The sequence below is a fragment of the Dendrobates tinctorius genome, unplaced genomic scaffold, assembly GCF_039654945.1.
Source record: "Dendrobates tinctorius isolate UK_male_01 unplaced genomic scaffold, ASM3965494v1 ptg000139l, whole genome shotgun sequence".
Taxonomy (NCBI): Eukaryota; Metazoa; Chordata; class Amphibia; order Anura; family Dendrobatidae; genus Dendrobates; species Dendrobates tinctorius.
Genome location: NW_027361807.1, coordinates 3977701 through 4000450, shown reverse-complemented (window position 1 = coordinate 4000450; position 22750 = coordinate 3977701).

Below are 22750 nucleotides of genomic sequence, written 5' to 3'. Positions count from 1 at the left end.
TGGAAATGATGGAGGGGGTGCTGGAAATGATGGAAGGGTGCTGGAAATGATGGAGGGGGTGCTGGAAATAATGGAATGGGGGCTGGAAATGATGGAGGGGTGCTGGAAATGATGGAAGGGGGGCTGGAAATGAGGGAGGGGGGGTGCAAATTTTGGAGGGGGCTGCAAATAATGGAGGGGGTGCTGGAAATGATGGAAGGGGGTGCTAGAAATGATGGAGGGGAGCTGGAAATGATGGAGGGGACTGCAAATAATGGAGTGGTACTGGAAATGATGGAGGGGGTGCTAGAAATGAAGGAGGGTGTGCTGGAAATGATGGAAGGGGGTGCTAGAAATGACGGAAGGGGGTGCTGGAAATGATGGAAGGGGGTGCTAGAAATGATGGAAGGGGGTGCTGGAAATGATGGAAGGGGGTGCTAGAAATGATGGAGGGGGTGCTGGAAATGATGGAAAGGGGTGCTAGAAATGATGGAGGGGTGCTGGAAATGATGGAGGGGTGCTAGAAATGATGGAAGGGGGTGCTAGAAATGATGGAGGGGGTGCTGGAAATGATGAAAGGGGGTGCTAGAAATGATGGAGGGGGTGCTGGAAATGATGGAGGGGGCTGCAAATAATGGAGGGGTGCTGGAAATCATGGAGAGGGTGCTTGAAATGATGGAAGGGGGTGCTAGAAATGATGGAGGGGGTGCTAGAAATGATGGAGAGGGTGCTGGAAATGATGGAGGGGTGCTGGAAATGATGGAGGGGGGCTGGAAATGATGTAGGGGGCTGGAAATGATGGAGGGGGGCTGGAATTGATGGAGGGGTCTGTAAATGATGTAGCAGGTCTGCAAATGATGGATGGGGTGCTGGAAATGATGGATCAGGCCTGCAAATGATGGATGGGATGCTGGAAATGATGGAGCAGGCCTGCAAATGATGGAGCAGGCCTGCTAATGATGGAAGGGGGTGCTGGAAATGATGGAAGGGGGTGCTGGAAATGACGGAAGGGGCTGCAAATAATGGAGGGGGTGCTGAAAATGATGGAGGGGGTGCTAGAAATGATGGAGTGGGAGCTGGAAATGATGGAAGGGGGTGCTTGAAATGATGGAGGGGGTGATGGAAATGATGGAGGGGGTGATGGAAATGATGGAGGGGGTGCTGGAAATGATGGAGGGGGTGCTGGAAATGATAGAGGGGTGCTGGAAATGATGGATGGATGCTGGAAATGATGGAGGGGCTGCTAGAAATGATGGAGGGGGTGCTGGAAATGATGGAGGGGGTGCTGGAAATGATGGAAGGGGGTGATAGAAATGATGGAGGGGGTGCTGGAAATGATGGAGGGGGTGCTGGAAATGATGGAGGGGGCTGCAAATAATGGGGGGGTGCTAGAAATGATGGAGGGGGTGCTGGAAATGATGGAAGGGTGCTGGAAATGATGGAAAGGGGTGCTAGAAATGATGGAGGGGGTGCTGGAAATGATGGAGGGGGCTGCATATAATGGAGGGGTGCTGGAAATGATGGAGGGGGTGATAGAAATGATGGAGGGGGTGCTGGAAATGATGGAAGGGTGCTGGAAATGATGGAAGGGGGTGCTAGAAATAATGGAGGGGGTGCTGGAAATGATGGAGGGGGCTGCAAATAATGGAGGGGTGCTGGAAATGATGGAGGGGGTGCTAGAAATGATGGAGGGGGTGCTGGAAATGATGGAAGGGTGCTGGAAATGATGGAAGGGGGTGCTAGAAATGATGGAGGGGGTGCTGGAAATGATGGATTGGGCTACAAATAATGGAGGGGTGCTGTAAATGATGGAGGGCGTGCTAGAAATGATAGAGGGGGTGCTGGAAATGATGGAAGGGTGCTGGAAATGATGGAGGGGGTGCTGGAAATGATGGAAGGGGGTGCTAGAAATGATGGAGGGGGTGCTGGAAATGATGGAAGGGTGCTGGAAATGATGGAAGGGGATGCTAGAAATGATGGAGGGGGTGCTGGAAAAGATGGAGGGGGCTGCAAATAATGGAGGGGTGCTGGAAATGATGGAGGGGGTGCTAGAAATGATGGAGGGGGTGCTGGAAATGATGGATTGGGCTACAAATAATGGAGGGGTGCTGTAAATGATGGAGGGGGTGCTAGAAATGATGGAGGGGGTGCTGGAAATGATGGAAGGGTGCTGGAAATGATGGAGGGGGTGCTGGAAATGATGGAAGGGGGTGCTAGAAATGATGGAGGGGGTGCTGGAAATGATGGAGGGGGCTGCAAATAATGGATGGGTGCTGGAAATGATGGAGGGGGTGCTAGAAATGATGGAGGGGGTGCTGGAAATGATGGAAGGGGGTGCTAGAAATGTTGGAAGGGGGTGCTGGAAATGATGGAAGGGGGTGCTAGAATTGATGGAGGGGGTGCTGGAAATGATGGAAGGGGGGCTGGAAATGATGGAGTGGGGCTGGAAATGATGGAGGGGGGCTGTAAATGATGGAGGGGGCTGGAAATGATGGAGCGGGTGCTGGAAATGATGGAGCAGGCCTGCAAATGATGGATTGGGTGCTGGAAATGATGCAGCAGGCCTGTAAATGATGGATGGGGTGCTGGAAATGATGGAGCAGGCCTGCAAATGATGGAGCAGGCCTGCAAATGATGGAGGGGGTGCTGAAAATGATGGAAGGGGGTGCTTGAAATGATGGAAGGGGGTGTTAGAAATGATGGAGGGGGTGCTGGAAATGATGGAAGGGGGGCTGGAAATGATGGAGGGGGGCTGGAAATGATGGAGGGGTGCGGGAAATGATGGAAGGGGGGATGGAAATGATGGAGGGGGGCTGCAAATGATGGAAGGGGCTGCAAATAATGGAGGGGGTGCTGGAAATGATGGAGGGGGTGCTAGAAATGATGGAGGGGGTGCTGGAAATGATGGCGGGGGGCTGGAAATGATGGAAGGGGGGCTGGAAATGATGTAGGGGGGCTGCAAATGATGGAGGGGGCTGTAAATGATGGAGCGGGTGCTGGAAATGATGGAGCAGGCCTGCAAATGATGGATGGGGTGCTGGAAATGATGCAGAAAGCCTGCAAATGATGGATGGGGTGCTGGAAATGATGGAGCAGGCCTGCAAATGATGGAGCAGGCCTGCAAATGATTGAGGGGGTGCTGGAAATGATGGAAGGGGGTGCTTGAAATGATGGAAGGGTGTGCTAGAAATGATGGAGGGGGTGCTGGAAATGATGGAAGGGGGGCTGGAAATGATGGAGGGGGCTGTAAATGATGAAGCGGATGCTGGAAATGATGGAGTAGGCCTGCAAATGATGGATGGGGTGCTGGAAATGATGCAGCAGGCCTGCAAATGATGGATGGGGTGCTGGAAATGATGGAGCAGGCCTGCAAATGATGGAGCAGGCCTGCAAATGATGGAGGGGGTGCTGGAAATGGAGGGGGTGCTAGAAATGATGGAGGGGGTGCTGGAAATGATGGAAGGGGGTGCTAGAAATGATGGAAGGGGGTGCTGGAAATGATGGAAGGGGGTGCTAGAAATGATGGAGGGGGTGCTGGAAATGATGGAAGGGGGGCTGGAAATGATGGAGGGGGGATGGAAATGATGGAAGGGTGGCTGGAAATGATGGAGGGGGGCTGAAAATGATGGAGGGGGCTGTAAATGATGGAGCGGGTTCTGGAAATGATGGAGCAGGCCTGCAAATGATGGATGGGGTGCTGGAAATGATGCAGCAGGCCTGCAAATGATGGATGGGGTGTTGGAAATGATGGAAGGGGGTGCTTGAAATGATGGAAGGGGGGCTGGAAATGATGGAGGGGTGCTGGAAATGAAGGAAGGGGAGCTGGAAATGATGGAAGGGGGCTGCAAATGATGGAGGGGGTGCTAGAAATGATGGAGGGGGTGCTGGAAATGATGGAAGGGGGGCTGGAATTGAAGGAGGGGGTGCTAGAAATGATGGAGGGGGGCTGGAAATGATGGAGGGGGTGCTAGAAATGATGGAGGGGGTGCTGTAAATGATGGAGGGGTGCTGTAAATGATGGAGGGGTGCTGTAAATGATGGAGGGGTGCTGGAAATGATGGAGGGGTGCTGGAAATGATGGAAGGGGGTGCTAGAAATGATGGAGGGGGTGCTGGAAAAGATGGAGGGGTGCTGAAAATGATGGAGGGGGTGCTGGAAATGATGGAAGGGGGTGCAAGAAATGATGGAGGGGGTGCTTGAAATGATGGAAGGGGGTGCTAGAAATGATGGAGGGGGTGCTAGAAATGATGGAAGGGGTGCTGGAAATGATGGAGGGGGCTGCAAATAATGGAAGGGTGCTGGAAATGATGGAGGGAGTGCTGGAAATGATGGAGGGGGTGCTGGAAATGATGGAGGGGTGCTGGAAATGATGGAGGGGCTGCAAATAATGGAGGGGTGCTGGAAATGAAGGAGGGGGTGCTGGAAATGATGGAAGGGTGCTGGAAATGATGGAGGGGGTGCTGGAAATGATGGAGGGGTGCTAGAAATGATGGAGGGGGTGCTGGAAATGATGAAAGGGGGTGCTAGAAATGTTGGAGGGGGTGCTGGAAATGATGGAGGGCGTGCTAGAAATGATGGAGGGGGTGCTGGAAATGAAGGAGGGCGTGCTAGAAATGATGGAGGGGGTGCTGGAAATGAAGGAGGGCGTGCTAGAAATGATGAAGGGGTGCTGGAAATGATGGAGGGGGTGCTGGAAATGATGGAGGGGGTGCTGGAAATGATGGAGGGGGTGCTAGAAATGATGGAAGGGGGTGCTAGAAATGATGGAGGGGGCTGCAAATAATGGAGTGGTGCTGGAAATGATGGAAGGGGGTGCTAGAAATGATGGAGGGGGTGCTGGAAATGATGGAGGGGGTGCTAGAAATGATGGAAGGGGGTGCTGGAAATGATGGAGGGGGCTGCAAATAATGGAGTGGTGCTGGAAATGATGGAAGGGGGTACTAGAAATGATGGAAGGGGGTGCTGGAAATGATGGAAGGGGGTGCTAGAAATGATGGAGGGGGTGCTGGAAATGATGGAATGGGGTGCTAGAAATGATGGAAGGGGGTGCTGGAAATGATGGAAGGTGGTGCTAGAAATGATGGAGGGGTGCTGGAAATGATGGAAGGGGGTGCTAGAAATGATGGAGGGGGTGCTGGAAATGATGGAGGGCGTGCTAGAAATGATGGAGGGGTGCTGGAAATGATGGAGGGGGTGCTAGAAATGATGAAAGGGGGTGCTAGAAATGATGGAGGGGGTGCTGGAAATAATGGAGGGGGCTGTAAATGATGGAGCAGGCCTGCAAATGATGGATGGGGTGCTGGAAATGATGGAGGGGGCTGCAAATAATGGAGTGGTGCTGGAAATGATGGAAGGGGGTACTAGAAATGATGGAAGGGGGTGCTGGAAATGATGGAAGGGGGTGCTAGAAATGATGGAGGGGGTGCTGGAAATGATGGAATGGGGTGCTAGAAATGATGGAAGGGGGTGCTGGAAATGATGGAAGGTGGTGCTAGAAATGATGGAGGGGTGCTGGAAATGATGGAAGGGGGTGCTAGAAATGATGGAGGGGGTGCTGGAAATGATGGAGGGCGTGCTAGAAATGATGGAGGGGTGCTGGAAATGATGGAGGGGGTGCTAGAAATGATGAAAGGGGGTGCTAGAAATGATGGAGGGGGTGCTGGAAATAATGGAGGGGGCTGTAAATGATGGAGCAGGCCTGCAAATGATGGATGGGGTGCTGGAAATGATGGAGCAGGCCTGCAAATGATGGATGGGGTGCTGGAAATGATGGAGCAGGCCTGCAAATGATGGAGCAGGCCTGCAAATGATGGAGGGGGTGCTGGAAATGATGGAAGGGGGTGCTAGAAATGATGGAAGCGGGTGCTAGAAATGATGGAGGGGGGCTGGAAATGATGGAGGGGGTGCTGGAAATGATGGAAGGGGGTGCTGGAAATGATGGAAGGGGGTGCTGGAAATGATGGAGGGTGTGCTAGAAATGATGGAGGGGTGCTGGAAATGATGGAGGGGGTGCTAGAAATGATGAAAGGGGGTGCTAGAAATGATGGAGGGGGTGCTGGAAATGATGGAGGGCGTGCTAGAAATGATGGAGGGGTGCTAGAAATGATGGAGGGGGTGCTGGAAATGATGGAGGGCGTGCTAGAAATGATGGAGGGGTGCTGGAAATGATGGAGGGGGTGCTGGAAATGATGGAAGGGTGCTGGAAATGATGGAAGGGGGTGCTAGAAATGATGGAGGGGGTGCTGGAAATGATGGAGGGGGCTGCAAATAATGGAGTGGTACTGGAAATGATGGAGGGGGTGCTAGAAATGATGGAAGGGGGTGCTGGAAATGATGGATCAGGCCTGCAAATGATGGAGCAGACCTGCAAATGATGGAGGGGGTGCTGGAAATGATGGAAGGGGGTGCTAGAAATGATGGAAGGGGGTGCTAGAAATGATGGAGGGGGTGCTGGAAATGATGGAAGGGGGTGCTGGAAATGATGGAAGGGGGTGCTGGAAATGATGGAAGGGGGTGCTAGAAATGATGGAGGGGGTGCTGGAAATGATGGAAGGGGGGCTGGAAATGATGGAGGGGGGCTGGAAATGGAAGGGGGGCTGGAAATGATGGAGGGGGGCTGGAAATGATGGAGGGGGGGCTGGAAATAATGGAGGGGGCTGTAAATGATGGAGCAGGCCTGCAAATGATGGATGGGGTGCTGTAAATGATGGAGCAGGCCTGCAAATGATGGATGGGGTGCTGGAAATGATGGATCAGGCCTGCAAATGATGGAGCAGGCCTGCAAATGATGGAGGGAGTGCTGGAAATGATGGAGGGGGTGCTGGAAATGATGGAGGGGGTGCTAGAAATGATGGAAGGGGGTGCTAGAAATGATGGAGGGGTGCTGGAAATGATGGAGGGGGCTGCAAATAATGGAGTGGTGCTGGAAATGATGGAGGGGGTGCTAGAAATGATGGAAGGGGGTGCTGGAAATGATGGAAGGGGGTGCTAGAAATGATGGAGGGGGTGCTGGAAATGATGGAATGGGGTGCTAGAAATGATGGAAGGGGTGCTGGAAATGATGGAAGGGGGTGCTAGAAATGATTGAGGGGGTGCTGGAAATGATGGAATTGGGTGCTAGAAATGATGGAGGGGGTGCTGGAAATGATGGAAGGGCGGCTGGAAATGATGGAGGGGGGCTGGAAATGATGGAGGGGGGCTGGAAATGATGGAGGGGGCTGGAAATGATGGAGGGGGCTGGAAATGATGGAGGGGGGGCTGGAAATGATGGAGCAGGGCTGCAAATGATGGAGCAGGGCTGCAAATGATGGAAGGGGGTGCTGGAAATGATGGAAGGGGGTGCTGGAAATGATGGAGGGGGTGCTGGAAATGATGGAAGGGGGTGCTAGAAATGATGGAAGGGGGTGCTGGAAATGATGGAAGGGGTGCTAGAAATGATGGAAGGGGTGCTGGAAATGATGGAATGGGGGGCTGGAAATGATGGAGGGGGGCTGGAAATGGAAGGGGGGCTGGAAATGATGGAGGGGGGCTGGAAATAATGGAGGGGGCTGTAAAAGATGGAGCAGGCCTGCAAATGATGGATGTTGTGCTGTAAATGATGGAGCAGGCCTGCAAATGATGGATGGGGTGCTGGAAATGATGGAGCAGGCCTGCAAATGATGGAGCAGGCCTGCAAATGATGGAGGGAGTGCTGGAAATGATGGAGGGCGTGCTAGAAATGATGGAGGGGTGCTGGAAATGATGGAGGGGGTGCTAGAAATGATGGAGGGGGTGCTGGAAATGATGGAGGGGGAGCTAGAAATGATGGAGGGGGTGCTGGAAATGATGGATGGGTGCTGGAAATGATGGAAGGGGTTGCTAGAAATGATGGAGGGGTGCTGGAAATGATGGAGGGGGCTGCAAATAATGGAGGGGTGCTGGAAATGATGGAGGGGGTGCTAGAAATGATGGAGGGGTGCTGGAAATGATGGAGGGGGCTGCAAATAATGGAGGGGTGATGGAAATGATGGAGGGGGTGCTAGAAATGATGGAGGGGGTGCTGGAAATGATGGAAGGGTGCTGGAAATGATGGAAGGGGGTGCTAGAAATGATGGAGGGGGTGCTGGAAATGATGGAGGGGGCTGCAAATAATGGAGGGGGACTGCAAATGATGGAGGGGGCTGCAAATCATGGAGGGGGAGCTGGAAATGATGGAAGGGGGTGCTAGAAATGATGGAGGGGTGCTGGAAATGATGGAAGGAAGTGCTAGAAATGATGGAGGGGGTGCTGGAAATGATGGAGGGGGTGCTGGAAATGATGGAAGGTGGGCTGCAAATGATGGAGGGGGGCTGGAAATGATGGATGGGGGCTGGAAATGATAAAAGGGTGGCTGGAAATGATGGAAAGGGGGCTGGAAATGATGGAGGGGGGCTGCAAATGATGGAGGGGGCTGCAAATGATGGAGGGGTGCTGGAAATGATGGAGGGGGTGCTAGAAATGATGGAGGGGGTGCTGGAAATGCTGGAAGGGTGCTGGAAATGATGGAGGGGGTGCTGGAAATGATGGAAGGGGGGCTGGAAATGATGGAAGGGGGGCTGGAAATGATGGAGGGGGGCTGGAAATGATGGAGAGGTGCTGGAAATGATGGAAGGGGGGCTGGAAATGGAGGGGGGCTGCAAATGATGGAGGGGGCTGCAAATAATGGAGGGGGTGCTGGAAATGATGGAAGGGGGTGCTAGAAATGATGGAGGGGGCTGCAAATAATGGAGGGGTGCTGGAAATGATGGAGGGGTACTAGAAATGATGGAGGGGGTTCTGGAAATGATGGAAGGGGGTGCTAGAAATGATGGAAGGGGGTGCTGGAAATGATGGAAGGGGGTCCTAGAAATGATGGAGGCGGTGCTGGAAATGATGGAAGGGGGGCTGGAAATGATGGAGGGGGGCTGGAAATGATGGAAGGGGGGCTGGAAATGATGGAGGGGGGCTGCAAATGATGGAGGGGGCTGGAAATGATGGAGCGGGTGCTGGAAATGATGGAGCACGCCTGCAAATGATGGATGGGGTGCTGGAAATGATGCAGCAGGCCTGCAAATGATGGATGGGGTGCTGGAAATGATGGAGCAGGCCTGCAAATGATGGAGCAGGCCTGCAAATGATGGAGGGGGTGCTGGAAATGATGGAAGGGGGTGCTAGAAATGATGGAGGGGGTGCTGGAAATGATGGAAGGGGTGCTAGAAATGATGGAGGGGGTGCTGGAAATGATGGAAGGGGGTGCTAGAAATGATGGAGGGGGTGCTGGAAATGATGGAAGGGGGTGCTAGAAATGATGGAGGGGGTGCTGGAAATGATGGAGGGGGCTGCAAATAATGGAGGGGTGCTGGAAATGATGGAGGGGGTGCTAGAAATGATGGAAGGGGGTGCTGGAAATGATGGAAGGGGGTGCTAGAAATGATGGAAGGGGGTGCTGGAAATGATGGAAGGGGGTGCTAGAAATGATGGATGGGGTGCTGGAAATGATGGAAGGGGGGCTGGAAATGATGGAGGGGGGCTGGAAATGATGGAAGGGGGGCTGGAAATGATGGAGGGGGGCTGCAAATGATGGAGGGGGCTGTAAATGATGGAGCGGGTGCTGGAAATGATGGAGCAGGCCTGCAAATGATGGATGGGGTCTTGGAAATGATGGAGCAGGCCTGCAAATGATGGATGGGGTGCTGTAAATGATGCAGCAGGCCTGCAAATGATGGATGGGGTGTTGGAAATGATGGAGCAGGCCTGAAAATGATGGAGGGGGTGCTGGAAATGATGGAGAGGGTGCTGGAAATGATGGAAGGGTGCTGGAAATGATGGAGGGGGTGCTGGAAATGATGGAAGGGGGGCTGGAAATGATGGAGGGGTGCTGGAAATGATGGAAGGGGGGCTGGAAATGATGGAGGGGGGCTGCAAATGATGGAGGGGGCTGCAAATAATGGAGGGGGTGCTGGAAATGATGGAAGGGGGTGCTAGAAATGATGGAGGGGGTGCTGGAAATGATGGAGGGGGCTGCAAATAATGGAGGGGTGCTGGAAATGATGGAGGGGGTGCTAGAAATGATGGAAGGGGGTGCTAGAAATGATGTAATGGGGTGCTGGAAATGATGGAAGGGGGTGCTAGAAATGATGGAGGGGGTGCTGGAAATGATGGAAGGGGTTCTGGAAATGATGGAGGGGGGCTGGAAATGATGGAAGGGGGGCTGGAAATGATGGAGCGGGTGCTGGAAATGATGGAGCAGGCCTGCAAATGATGGATGTGGTGCTGGAAATGATGCAGCAGGCCTGCAAATGATGGATGGGGTGCTGGAAATGATGTAGCAGGCCTGCAAATGATGGAGCAGGCCTGCAAAAGATGGAGGGGGTGCTGGAAATGATGGAGGGGGTGCTAGAAATGATGGAGGGGTGCTGGAAATGATGGAGGGGTGCTGGAAATGATGAAGGGGGTGCTAGAAATGATGGAGGGGGTGCTGGAAATGATGGAAGGGTGCTGGAAATGATGGTGGGGGTGCTGGAAATGATGGAGGGGGTGCTGGAAATGATGGAAGGGTGCTGGAAATGATGGAGGGGGTGCTGGAAATGATGGAGGGGGTGCTAGAAATGATGGAAGGGGGTGCTAGAAATGATGGAGGGGGTGCTGGAAATGAAGGAGGGAGTGCTGGAAATGATGGAAGGGGGTGCTAGAAATGATGGAAGGGGGTGCTGGAAATGATGGAAGGGGGTGCTAGAAATGATGGAGGGGGTGCTGGAAATGATGGAAGGGGGTGCTAGAAATGATGGAGGGTGTGCTGAAAATGATGGAGGGGGGCTGGAAATGATGGAGGGGGGCTGCAAATGATGTAAGGGGCTGGAAATGATGGAGAGGGGGCTGGAAATAATGGAGGGGGCTGTAAATGATGGAGCAGGCCTGCAAATGATGGATGGGGTGCTGGAAATGATGGAGCAGGCCTGCAAATGATGGATGGGGTGCTGGAAATGATGGAGCAGGCCTGCAAATGATGGAGCAGGCCTGCAAATAATGGAGGGGTGCTTAAAATGATGGAGGGGGTGCTAGAAATGATGGAGGGGGTGCTGGAAATGATGGAAGGGGGTGCTAGAAATGATGGCGGGGTGCTGGAAATGATGGAGGGGGTGCTGGAAATGATGGAGGGGGTGCTGGAAATGATGGAGGGGCTGCAAATAATGGAGGGGTGCTGGAAATGATGGAGGGGGTGCTGGAAATGATGGAGGGGGTGCTGGAAATGATGGAGGGGTGCTGGAAATGATGTAGGGGGCTGCAAATAATGGAGGGGTGCTGGAAATGATGGAAGGGGGGCTGGAAATGATGGAAGGGGGGCTGGAAATGATGGAGGGGGGCTGCAAATGATGGAGGGGGCTGTAAATGATGGAGCGGGTGCTGGAAATGATGGAGCAGGCCTGCAAATGATGGATGGGGTGCTGGAAATGATATAGCAGGCCTGCAAATGATGGATGGGGTGCTTGAAATGATGGATCAGGCCTGCAAATTATGGAGCAGGCCTGCAAATGATGGAGGGGGTGCTGGAAATGATGGAGGGGGCTGCAAATAATGGAGGGGAGCAAGAAATGATGGAGGGGGTGCTGGAAATGATGGAAAGGGGGCTGGAAATGATGGAAGGGGGGCTGGAAATGATGGAGGGGGGCTGGAAATGATGGAGGGGGGCTGCAAATGATGGAGGGGGCTGTAAATGATGGAGCGGGTGCTGGAAATGATGGAGCAGGCCTGCAAATGATGGATGGGGTGCTGGAAATGATGCAGCAGGCCTGCAAATGATGGATGGGGTGCTTGAAATGATGGAGCAGGCCTGCAAATGATGGAGGGGGTGCTGGAAATGATGGAAGGGGGTGCTAGAAATGATGGAGGGGATGCTGGAAATGATGGAGGGGGCTGCAAATAATGGAGGGGTGCTGGAAATGATGGAGAGGGTGCTAGAAATGATGGAAGGGGGTGCTAGAAATGATGGAGGGGGTGCTGGAAATGATGGAAGGGGGCTGGAAATGATGGAAGGGCGGCTGGAAATGATGGAGGGGGGCTTCAAACGATGGAGGGGGCTGTAAATGATGGAGCGGGTGCTGGAAATGATGGAGCAGGCCTGCAAATGATGGATGGAGTGCTGGAAATGATGGAGCAGGCCTGCAAATGATGGAGCAGGCCTGCAAATGATGGAGGGGGTGCAAATGATGGAGCAGGCCTGCAAATGATGGAGGGGTGCTGGAAATGATGGAGCAGGCCTGCAAATGATGGAGTAGGCCTGTAAATGATGGAGGGGGTGCTGGAGATGATGGAAGGGGCTGCTAATGATGGAGTGGGTGCTGGAAATGATGGAGGGGGCTGCAAATGATGGAGGGGGCTGCAAATGATGGAGGGGGTGCTGGAAATGATGGATGGGGGGCTGGAAATGATGGATGGGGTGCTGGAAATGATGGAGGGGAGCTGGAAATCATAGTGGAGCTGCAAATGATAGAGGGGGCTGGAAATGATGGATGGGGGTGCTGCCAATAATGGAGGGGGGTGCTGCAGTGCAAATGATGGCGGGGGTGCTGCCAATGAGGACAGCAGGGCTGCCAAAGATGAAGGGGGGCTACAAATGATGGAGGGGGTGCTGAAAATGATGAAAGGAGGGATGCAAATGATGGAGGTGGGTGCTGCAAATTGCGGAATGGGGCCTGCAAATGTTGGAAGGGGCTGCAAATGACGGAGAAGGTCTGCATGTGATGATGTGAGGGAGGGGATAGGGGACTGCACATGATCGAAAGGTGACTTCACATGAAATGGGGGGAGAATGGGGGACTGCAAATGATGAAGTGAGGGGGTAAGTGGGACAGCGAATGATGAAGAGGGGGGGAAGGGGGACAGCGAATGATGAAGTGAGGGGGACAGCAAATGAAGAAGTGAGGGACGGGGACAGCAATTAAATTGAAGGTGGGGGATGGGGAGAACAAATGAGGAACTGGGGGGGAGCAAATAATGAATTTTCACGGTGATGGGAGTAAATGATGTATTGAATGTGGGGTAGAGCTGTTGATAATGAATAGAGGGTGGGAGAGAAAGACATGACAATGAATTGGGGCGGAAGGGGCATCTAAATATAATGAATTGGGGGAGCAGGAGGCACATATTGGGGGACATTGAGGATGCAGTGACTGGTAATGAATTGGAGGAAGAGTACGGGGCTAATTAATGTATATATTAGTTGGGGAAATTGCTATTTATTGTTGGTGGGGGCGCAGTGGTGAATTATAATTTATATTTGGAATGGTGGATTATTATATATTAATGGTGGGTGCACGTCTGTATTTAGATGTGTAGTGTCGAAGAAAGGGGAAAAATGGGGAATGTGCTCTGGAAGCCTTGCTCAAGGTAACTTTGTGTTATTTTATGTAGAGACGAGTCCTGGCTGAAAGAAATGATGGCGGTCAGCCCTGCATAAAAAAGAAAAGCAAAGATGAGGGACTTCAGCTGGAGACGTCACTGGTGAGTCAGTGTGCTACCTGTACACTGACACTATACACTATAACCTGTTCACTGTGCACTATATTCAGAGCTTCTGTGTATAATGTCACAGGTAATCACTGTATTACCTGGACACTGACACTGTATACAGAGCTCCTGTGTATAATGTCACTGGTGAGCTCTGTATTACCTGTACACTATATACAAAGCTCCTGTGTTTAATGTCATTAGTGTTGTGTAATTTTTTATTAATGATCTGTATTGTAGTCTTCGATCACTATATGGTGGTAGTATGTGATCTGGTTATGGTGTGGCGGCATTTCTCCCTGTATGTGGTATTATTTGGCACTGTGTGATGGTAATATGTGGTCTGGTCATGGTATGGAGGTATTTGTTCCTTATATATGGTATTATTAGGTCGCTATGTGGTGGTAATATATGGTCTGGTCATGGTGTGACAGTTTTTGTTCCTTGTATGCGGTATTAATGGTCATTCTAAAATATATATGCGACTCATTCCCTTAATGAAAAATAAATAAAAATAAACCTAAAAAGAGTATTGGATATTTTAGGAAATGTTTAATAAGTAAGAGTAGAATATGGCCCGGCCAAAAGAGTCTACCTTGTTGTGGTGGCTTAAAAATTCTTTTGGCCAAAACAAAAGCTGCTGGTTATGTATGTGATCTGGTGTTTGCTGGGAACTGTTAATAGGTTGGTGAGGATGTGGTGTAGAAGATGAGTTTTTCCAAGAGCGGGCGGTGGGACTGTGGCAGGCTTGAGGTGTGGAGGCAGAACTGGGGTGGAGCCTGGGTGGAGTCTCAAGGGATCCCGAAAATTTTGCCAGTATGGGGCCCCAAAATTCCTACTGGAAGCCCTGACTGTAATCGTGTGTGTTCTGCAGGACTGGCATCTACCAATATAGGGTTCTTGTAAGGTGGGACTAGTGCTCTTTTAGTAGCTTTTGTTTTTTTTTCATTTATTTAGTAACCGCTTAATGTGTTTCGGTCATTATGTAGTAGAAGGTGTATGGTGGTGCCATTGGTCTGATTAGAGTGTTTTGTTATGTAGAGGTAATGGTCATATTATATTATGTATTCGCGGTGTGGTGGTGATGGTGGTGGGCATTGTGCAGACGTATTGTTTTGGCCTTTTATAGTATTAATATTGATCATATTGGTCTTTGCATTGTGTGTTTTTGGGTAGCAACAGTGGTATACTGTAATTATATATACATGCTATTTTAAATGGCTAAAGGTTGGTCTTATGGGGAGACATGCTTTTTGGGGCTTGGGCCATTGAGCTTTAAGGACCCTGGCAATGCCCCTGCCATATTGTATGTTTAAATGTCCGTGTTTCTGGAGTTGTATGTTTGTAAGTAAGCTCAGTTATGGTACCATATCTAAGCAGTAACTTTGGTTCTGATACTGTATTGATGTAGTAATCTAGATTCTGGTACAATATGTATGCCATAAGCTTGGTTCTGTTTCTGTATCTTGTAGTAGACATAGTAAGCTCTGTTCTGCTTCCTTATCTCTGTAGTAAGTTCTGTTCTGCTTCCTTATCTCTGTAGTAAGCTTGGTTCTGCTCCCATATCTCTGGAGTAAGCTCGGTTCTGCTCCCATATCTCTGGAGTAAGCTCTGTTCTGCTCCCATATCTCTGGAGTAAGCTCGGTTCTGCTTCCATATCTCTGTAGTAAGCTCGATTCTGCTCCCTTATCTCTGTTGTATACTCGGTTCTGCTCCCTTATCTCTGTAGTAAGCTCGGTTCTGCTCCCTTATCTCTGTAGTAAGCTCAGTTCTGCTCCCATATCTCTGTAGTAAGCTCTGTTCTGCTTCCGTATCTCTGTAGTAAGCTCGGTTCTGCTCCCATATCTCTGGAGTAAGCTCAGTTCTGCTCCCATATATCTGGAGTAAGCTCGGTTCTGCTTCCATATCTCTGTAGTAAGCTCGATTCTGCTCCCTTATCTCTGTTGTAAACTCGGTTCTGCTCCCTTATCTCTGTAGTAAGCTCGGTTTTGCTCCCTTATCTCTGTAGTAAGCTCAGTTCTGCTCCCATATCTCTGTAGTAAGCTCTGTTTTGCTTCCTTATCTCTGTAGTAAGCTCAGTTCTGCTCCCATATCTCTGGAGTAAACTCGGTTCTGCTACCATATCTCTGGAGGGCGTGCTAGAAATGATGGAAGGGGGTGCTGGAAATGATGGAAGGGGGTGCTAGAAATGATGGAGGGGGTGCTGGAAATGATGGAAGGGGTGCTAGAAATGATGGAGGGGGTGCTGGAAATGATGGAAGGGGGACTGGAAATAATGGAGGGGGTGCTGGAAATAATGGAGGAGGTGCTGGAAATGATGGAGGGGGTGCTGGAAATGATGGAGGGGGTGCTGGAAATGATGGAGGGGGTGCTGGAAATGATGGAAGGGGGTGCTAGAAATGATGGAGGGGGTGCTGGAAATGATGGAGGGGTCTGCAAATAATGGAGGGGTGCTGGAAATGATGGAGGGGGTGCTAGAAATGATGGAAGGGGTGCTGGAAATGATGGAGGGGGTGCTAGAAATGATGGAGGGGGTGCTGGAAATGATGCAAGAGGGTGCTAGAAATGATGGAGGGGTGCTGGAAATGATGGAGGGGGCTGCAAATAATGGAGGGGTGCTGGAAATGATGGAGGGGGTGCTAGAAATGGAGGGGGTGCTGGAAATGATGGAAGGGTGCTGGAAATGATGGAGGGGTGCTGGAAATGATGGAAGAGGGTGATAGAAATGATGGAGGGGGTGCTGGAAATGATGGAGGGGGCTGCAAATAATGGAGGGGTGCTGGAAATGATGGAGGGTGTGCGAGAAATGATGGAGGGGGTGCTGGAAATGATGGAAGGGGGGCTGGAAATGATGGACGGGGGCTTCAAACGATGGAGGGGGCTGTAAATGATAGAGCGGGTGCTGGAAATGATGGAGCAGGCCTGCAAATGATGGATGGGGTGCTGGAAATGATGGAGGGGTCTGCAAATAATGGAGGGGTGCTGGAAATGATGGAGGGGGTGCTAGAAATGATGGAAGGGGTGCTGGAAATGATGAAGGGGGTGCTAGAAATGATGGAGGGGGTGCTGGAAATGATGCAAGGGGGTGCTAGAAATGATGGAGGGGGTGCTGGAAATGATGGAGGGGGCTGCAAATAATGGAGGGGTGCTGGAAATGATGGAGGGGGTGCTAGAAATGGAGGGGGTGCTGGAAATGATGGAAGGGTGCTGGAAATGATGGAGGGGGTGCTGGAAATGATGGAAGAGGGTGCTAGAAGTGATGGAGGGGGTGCTGGAAATGATGGAGGGGGCTGCAAATAATGGAGGGGTGCTGGAAATGATGGAGGGTGTGCTAGAAATGATGGAGGGGGTGCTGGAAATGATGGAAGGGGGGCTGGAAATGATGGAGGGGGGCTTCAAACGATGGAGGGGGCTGTAAATGATGGAGCGGGTGCTGGAAATGATGGAGCAGGCCTGCAAATGATGGATGGGGTGCTGCAAATGATGGAGCAGGCCTGCAAATGATGGAGCAGGCCTGCAAATGATGGAGGGGGTGCAAATGATGGAGCAGGCCTGCAAATGATGGAGGGGGTGCTGGAAATGATGGAGCAGGCCTGCAAATGATGGAGCAGGCCTGTAAATGATGGAGGGGGTGCTGGAGATGATGGAAGGGGCTGCTAATGATGGAGTGGGTGCTGCAAATGATGGAGGGGGCTGCAAATGATGGAGGGGGCTGCAAATGATGGAGGGGGTGCTGGAAATGATGGAAGGGGGGCTGGAAATGGTGGGGGGGGTGCTGGAAATGATGGAGGGGAGCTGGAAATCATAGTGGAGCTGCAAATGATAGAGGGGGCTGGAAATGATGGAGGGGGGTGCTGCCAATAATGGAGGGGGGTGCTGCAGTGCAAATGATGGAGGGGGTGCTGCCAATGAGGACAGCGGGGCTGCCAATGATGAAGGGGGGCTACAAATGATGGAGGGGGTGCTGAAAATGATGAAAGGAGGGATGCAAATGATGGAGGTGGGTGCTGCAATTTGCGGAATGGGGCCTGCAAATGTTGGAAGGGGCTGCAAATGACGGAGGGGGTCTGCATGTGATGATGTGAGGGAGGGGATAGGGGACTGCACATGATCGAAAGGTGACTTCACATGAAATGGGGGGAGAATGGGGGACTGCAAATGATGAAGTGAGGGGGTAAGGGGGACAGCGAATGATGAAGAGAGGGGGGAAGGGGGACAGCGAATGATGAAGTGAGGGGGACAGCAAATGATGAAGTGAGGGACGGGGACAGCAATTAAATTGAAGGTGGGGGATGGGGAGAACAAATGAGGACCTGGGGGGGAGCAAATAATGAATTTTCACGGTGATGGGAGTAAATGATGTATTGAATGTGGGGTAGAGCTGTTGATAATGAATAGAGGGTGGGAGAGAAAGACATGACAATGAATTGGGGCGGAAGGGGCATCTAAATATAATGAATTGGGGGAGCGGGAGGCACATATTGGGGGACATTGAGGATGCAGTGACTGGTAATGAATTGGAGGAAGAGTACGGGGCTAATTAATGTATATATTAGTTGGGGAAATTGCTATTTATTGTTGGTGGGGGCGCAGTGGTGAATTATAATTTATATTTGGAATGGTGGATTATTATATATTAATGGTGGGTGCACGTCTGTATTTAGATGTGTAGTGTCGAAGAAAGGGGAAAAATGGGGAATGTGCTCTGGAAGCCTTGCTCAAGGTAACTTTGTGTTATTTTATGCAGAGACGAGTCCTGGCTGAAAGAAATGATGGCGGTCTGCCCTGCATAAAAAAGAAAAGCAAAGATGAGGGACTTCAGCTGGAGACGTCACTGGTGAGTCAGTGTGCTACCTGTACACTGACACTATACACTATAACCTGTTCACTGTGCACTATATTCAGAGCTTCTGTGTATAATGTCACAGGTAATCACTGTATTACCTGGACACTGACACTGTATACAGAGCTCCTGTGTATAATGTCACTGGTGAGCTCTGTATTACCTGTACACTATATACAAAGCTCCTGTGTTTAATGTCATTAGTGTTGTGTAATTTTTTATTAATGATCTGTATTGTAGTCTTCGATTACTATATGGTGGTAGTATGTGATCTGGTTATGGTGTGGCGGCATTTCTCCCTGTATGTGGTATTATTTGGCACTGTGTGATGGTAATCTGTGGTCTGGTCATGGTATGGAGGTATTTGTTCCTTATATATGGTATTATTCGGTCGCTATGTGGTGGTAATATATGGTCTGGTCATGGTGTGACAGTTTTTGTTCCTTGTATGCGGTATTAATGGTCATTCTAAAATATATATGCGACTCATTCCCTTAATGAAAAATAAATAAAAATAAACCTAAAAAGAGTATTGGATATTTTAGGAAATGTTTAATAAGTAAGAGTAGAATATGGCCCGGCCAAAAGAGTCTACCTTGTTGTGGTGGCTTAAAAATTCTTTTGGCCAAAACAAAAGCTGCTGGTTATGTATGTGATCTGGTGTTTGCTGGGAACTGTTAATAGGTTGGTGAGGATGTGGTGTAGAAGATGAGTTTTTGCAAGAGCGGGCGGTGGGACTGTGGCAGGCTTGAGGTGTGGAGGCAGAACTGGGGTGGAGCCTGGGTGGAGTCTCAAGGGATCCCGAAAATTTTGCCAGTATGGGGCCCCGAAATTCCTACTGGAAGCCCTGACTGTAATCGTGTGTGTTCTGCAGGACTGGCATCTACCAATATAGGGTTCTTGTAAGGTGGGACTAGTGCTCTTTTAGTAGCTTTTGTTTTTTTTTATTTATTTAGTAACCGCTTAATGTGTTTCGGTCATTATGTAGTAGAAGGTGTATGGTGGTGCCATTGGTCTGATTAGAGTGTTTTGTTATGTAGAGGTAATGGTCATATTATATTATGTATTCGCGGTGTGGTGGTGATGGTGGTGGGCATTGTGCAGACGTATTGTTTTGGCCTTTTATAGTATTAATATTGATCATATTGGTCTTTGCATTGTGTGTTTTTGGGTAGCAACAGTGGTATACTGTAATTATATATACATGCTATTTTAAATGGCTAAAGGTTGGTCTTATGGGGAGACATGCTTTTTGGGGCTTGGGCCATTGAGCTTTAAGGACCCTGGCAATGCCCCTGCCATATTGTATGTTTAAATGTCCGTGTTTCTGGAGTTGTATGTTTGTAAGTAAGCTCAGTTATGGTACCATATCTAAGCAGAAACTTTGGTTCTGATACTGTATTGATGTAGTAATCTAGATTCTGGTACAATATGTATGCCATAAGCTTGGTTCTGTTTCTGTATCTTGTAGTAGACATAGTAAGCTCTGTTCTGCTTCCTTATCTCTGTAGTAAGTTCTGTTCTGCTTCCTTATCTCTGTAGTAAGCTCGGTTCTGCTCCCATATCTCTGGAGTAAGCTCGGTTCTGCTCCCATATCTCTGGAGTAAGCTCTGTTCTGCTCCCATATCTCTGGAGTAAGCTCGGTTCTGCTTCCATATCTCTGTAGTAAGCTCGATTCCGCTCCCTTATCTCTGTTGTATACTCTGTTCTGCTCCCTTATCTCTGTAGTAAGCTCGGTTCTGCTCCCTTATCTCTGTAGTAAGCTCAGTTCTGCTCCCATATCTCTGTAGTAAGCTCTGTTCTGCTTCCTTATCTCTGTAGTAAGCTCGGTTCTGCTCCCATATCTCTGGAGTAAGCTCAGTTCTGCTCCCATATCTCTGGAGTAAGCTCGGTTCTGCTTCCATATCTCTGTAGTAAGCTCGATTCTGCTCCCTTATCTCTGTTGTAAACTCGGTTCTGCTCCCTTATCTCTGTAGTAAGCTCGGTTCTGCTCCCTTATCTCTGTAGTAAGCTCAGTTCTGCTCCCATATCTCTGTAGTAAGCTCTGTTTTGCTTCCTTATCTCTGTAGTAAGCTCAGTTCTGCTCCCATATCTCTGGAGTAAGCTCGGTTCTGCTACCATATCTCTGGAGGGCGTGCTAGAAATGATGGAAGGGGTGCTGGAAATGATGGAAGGGGGTGCTAGAAATGATGGAGGGGGTGCTGGAAATGATGGAAGGGGTGCTAGAAATGATGGAGGGGGTGCTGGAAATGATGGAAGGGGGACTGGAAATGATGGAGGGGTGCTGGAAATATTGGAGGGGGTGCTGGAAATGATGGAGGGGGTGCTGGAAATGATGGAGGGGGTGCTGGAAATGATGGAGGGGTGCTGGAAATGATGGAGGGGGTGCTGGAAATGATGGAGGGGGTGCTGGAAATGATGGAAGGGGGTGCTAGAAATGATGGAGGGGTGCTGGAAATGATGGAGGGGTCTGCAAATAATGGAGGGGTGCTGGAAATGATGGAGGAGGTGCTAGAAATGATGGAAGGGGTGCTGGAAATGATGGAGGGGGTGCTAGAAATGATGGAGGTGGTGCTGGAAATGATGGAAGGGGGTGCTAGAAATGATGGAGGGGGTGCTGGAAATGATGGAGGGGGCTGCAAATAATGGAGGGGTGCTGGAAATGATTGAGGGGGTGCTAGAAATGGAGGGGGTGCTGGAAATGATGGACGGGTGCTGGAAATGATGGAGGGGGTGCTGGAAATGATGGAAGAGGGTGCTAGAAATGATGGAGGGGGTGCTGGAAATGATGGAGGGGGCTGCAAATAATGGAGGGGTGCTGGAAATGATGGAGGGTGTGCTAGACATGATGGAGGGGTGCTGGAAATGATGGAAGGGGGGCTGGAAATGATGGAGGGGGGCTTCAAACGATGGAGGGGGATGTAAATGATGGAGCGGGTGCTGGAAATGATGGAGCAGGCCTGCAAATGATGGATGGGGTGCTGGAAATGATGGAGCAGGCCTGCAAATGATGGAGCAGGCCTGCAAATGATGGAGGGGGTGCAAATGATGGAGCAGGCCTGCAAATGATGGAGGGGGTGCTGGAAATGATGGAAGGGGCTGCTAATGATGGAGTGGGTGCTGGAAATGATGGAGGGGGCTGCAAATGATGGAGGGGGCTGCAAATGATGGAGGGGGTGCTGGAAATGATGGAAATGGGGCTGGAAATGATGGAGGGGGTGCTGGAAATGATGGAGGGGAGCTGGAAATGATAGTGGAGCTGCAAATGATAGAGGGGGCTGGAAATGATGGAGGGGGGTGCTGCCAATAATGGAGGGGGGTGCTGCAGTGCAAATGATGGAGGGGGTGCTGCCAATGAGGACAGCGGGGCTGCCAATGATGAAGGGGGGCTACAAATGATGGAGGGGGTGCTGAAAATGATGAAAGGAGGGATGCAAATGATGGAGGTGGGTGCTGCAATTTCCGGAATGGGGCCTGCAAATGTTGGAAGGAGCTGCAAATGACGGAGGGGGTCTGCATGTGATGATGTGAGGGAGGGGATAGGTGACTGCACATGATCGAAAGGTGACTTCACATGAAATGGGGGAAGAATAGGGGACTGCAAATGATGAAGTGAGGGGGTAAGGGGGACAGCGAATGATGAAGAGAGGGGGGAAGGGGGACAGCGAATGATGAAGTGAGGGGGACAGCAAATGATGAAGTGAGAGACGGGGACAGCAATTAAATTGAAGGTGGGGGATGGGGAGAACAAATGAGGACCTGGGGGGGAGCAAATAATGAATTTTCACGGTGATGGGAGTAAATGATGTATTGAATGTGGGGTAGAGCTGTTGATAATGAATAGAGGGTGGGAGAGAAAGACATGACAATGAATTGGGGCGGAAGGGGCATCTAAATATAATGAATTGGGGGAGCGGGAGGCACATATTGGGGGACATTGAGGATGCAGTGACTGGTAATGAATTGGAGGAAGAGTACGGGGCTAATTAATGTATATATTAGTTGGGGAAATTGCTATTTATTGTTGGTGGGGGCGCAGTGGTGAATTATAATTTATATTTGGAATGGTGGATTATTATATATTAATGGTGGGTGCACGTCTGTATTTAGATGTGTAGTGTCGAAGAAAGGGGAAAAATGGGGAATGTGCTCTGGAAGCCTTGCTCAAGGTAACTTTGTGTTATTTTATGCAGAGACGAGTCCTGGCTGAAAGAAATGATGGCGGTCTGCCCTGCATAAAAAAGAAAAGCAAAGATGAGGGACTTCAGCTGGAGACGTCACTGGTGAGTCAGTGTGCTACCTGTACACTGACACTATACACTATAACCTGTTCACTGTGCACTATATTCAGAGCTTCTGTGTATAATGTCACAGGTAATCACTGTATTACCTGGACACTGACACTGTATACAGAGCTCCTGTGTA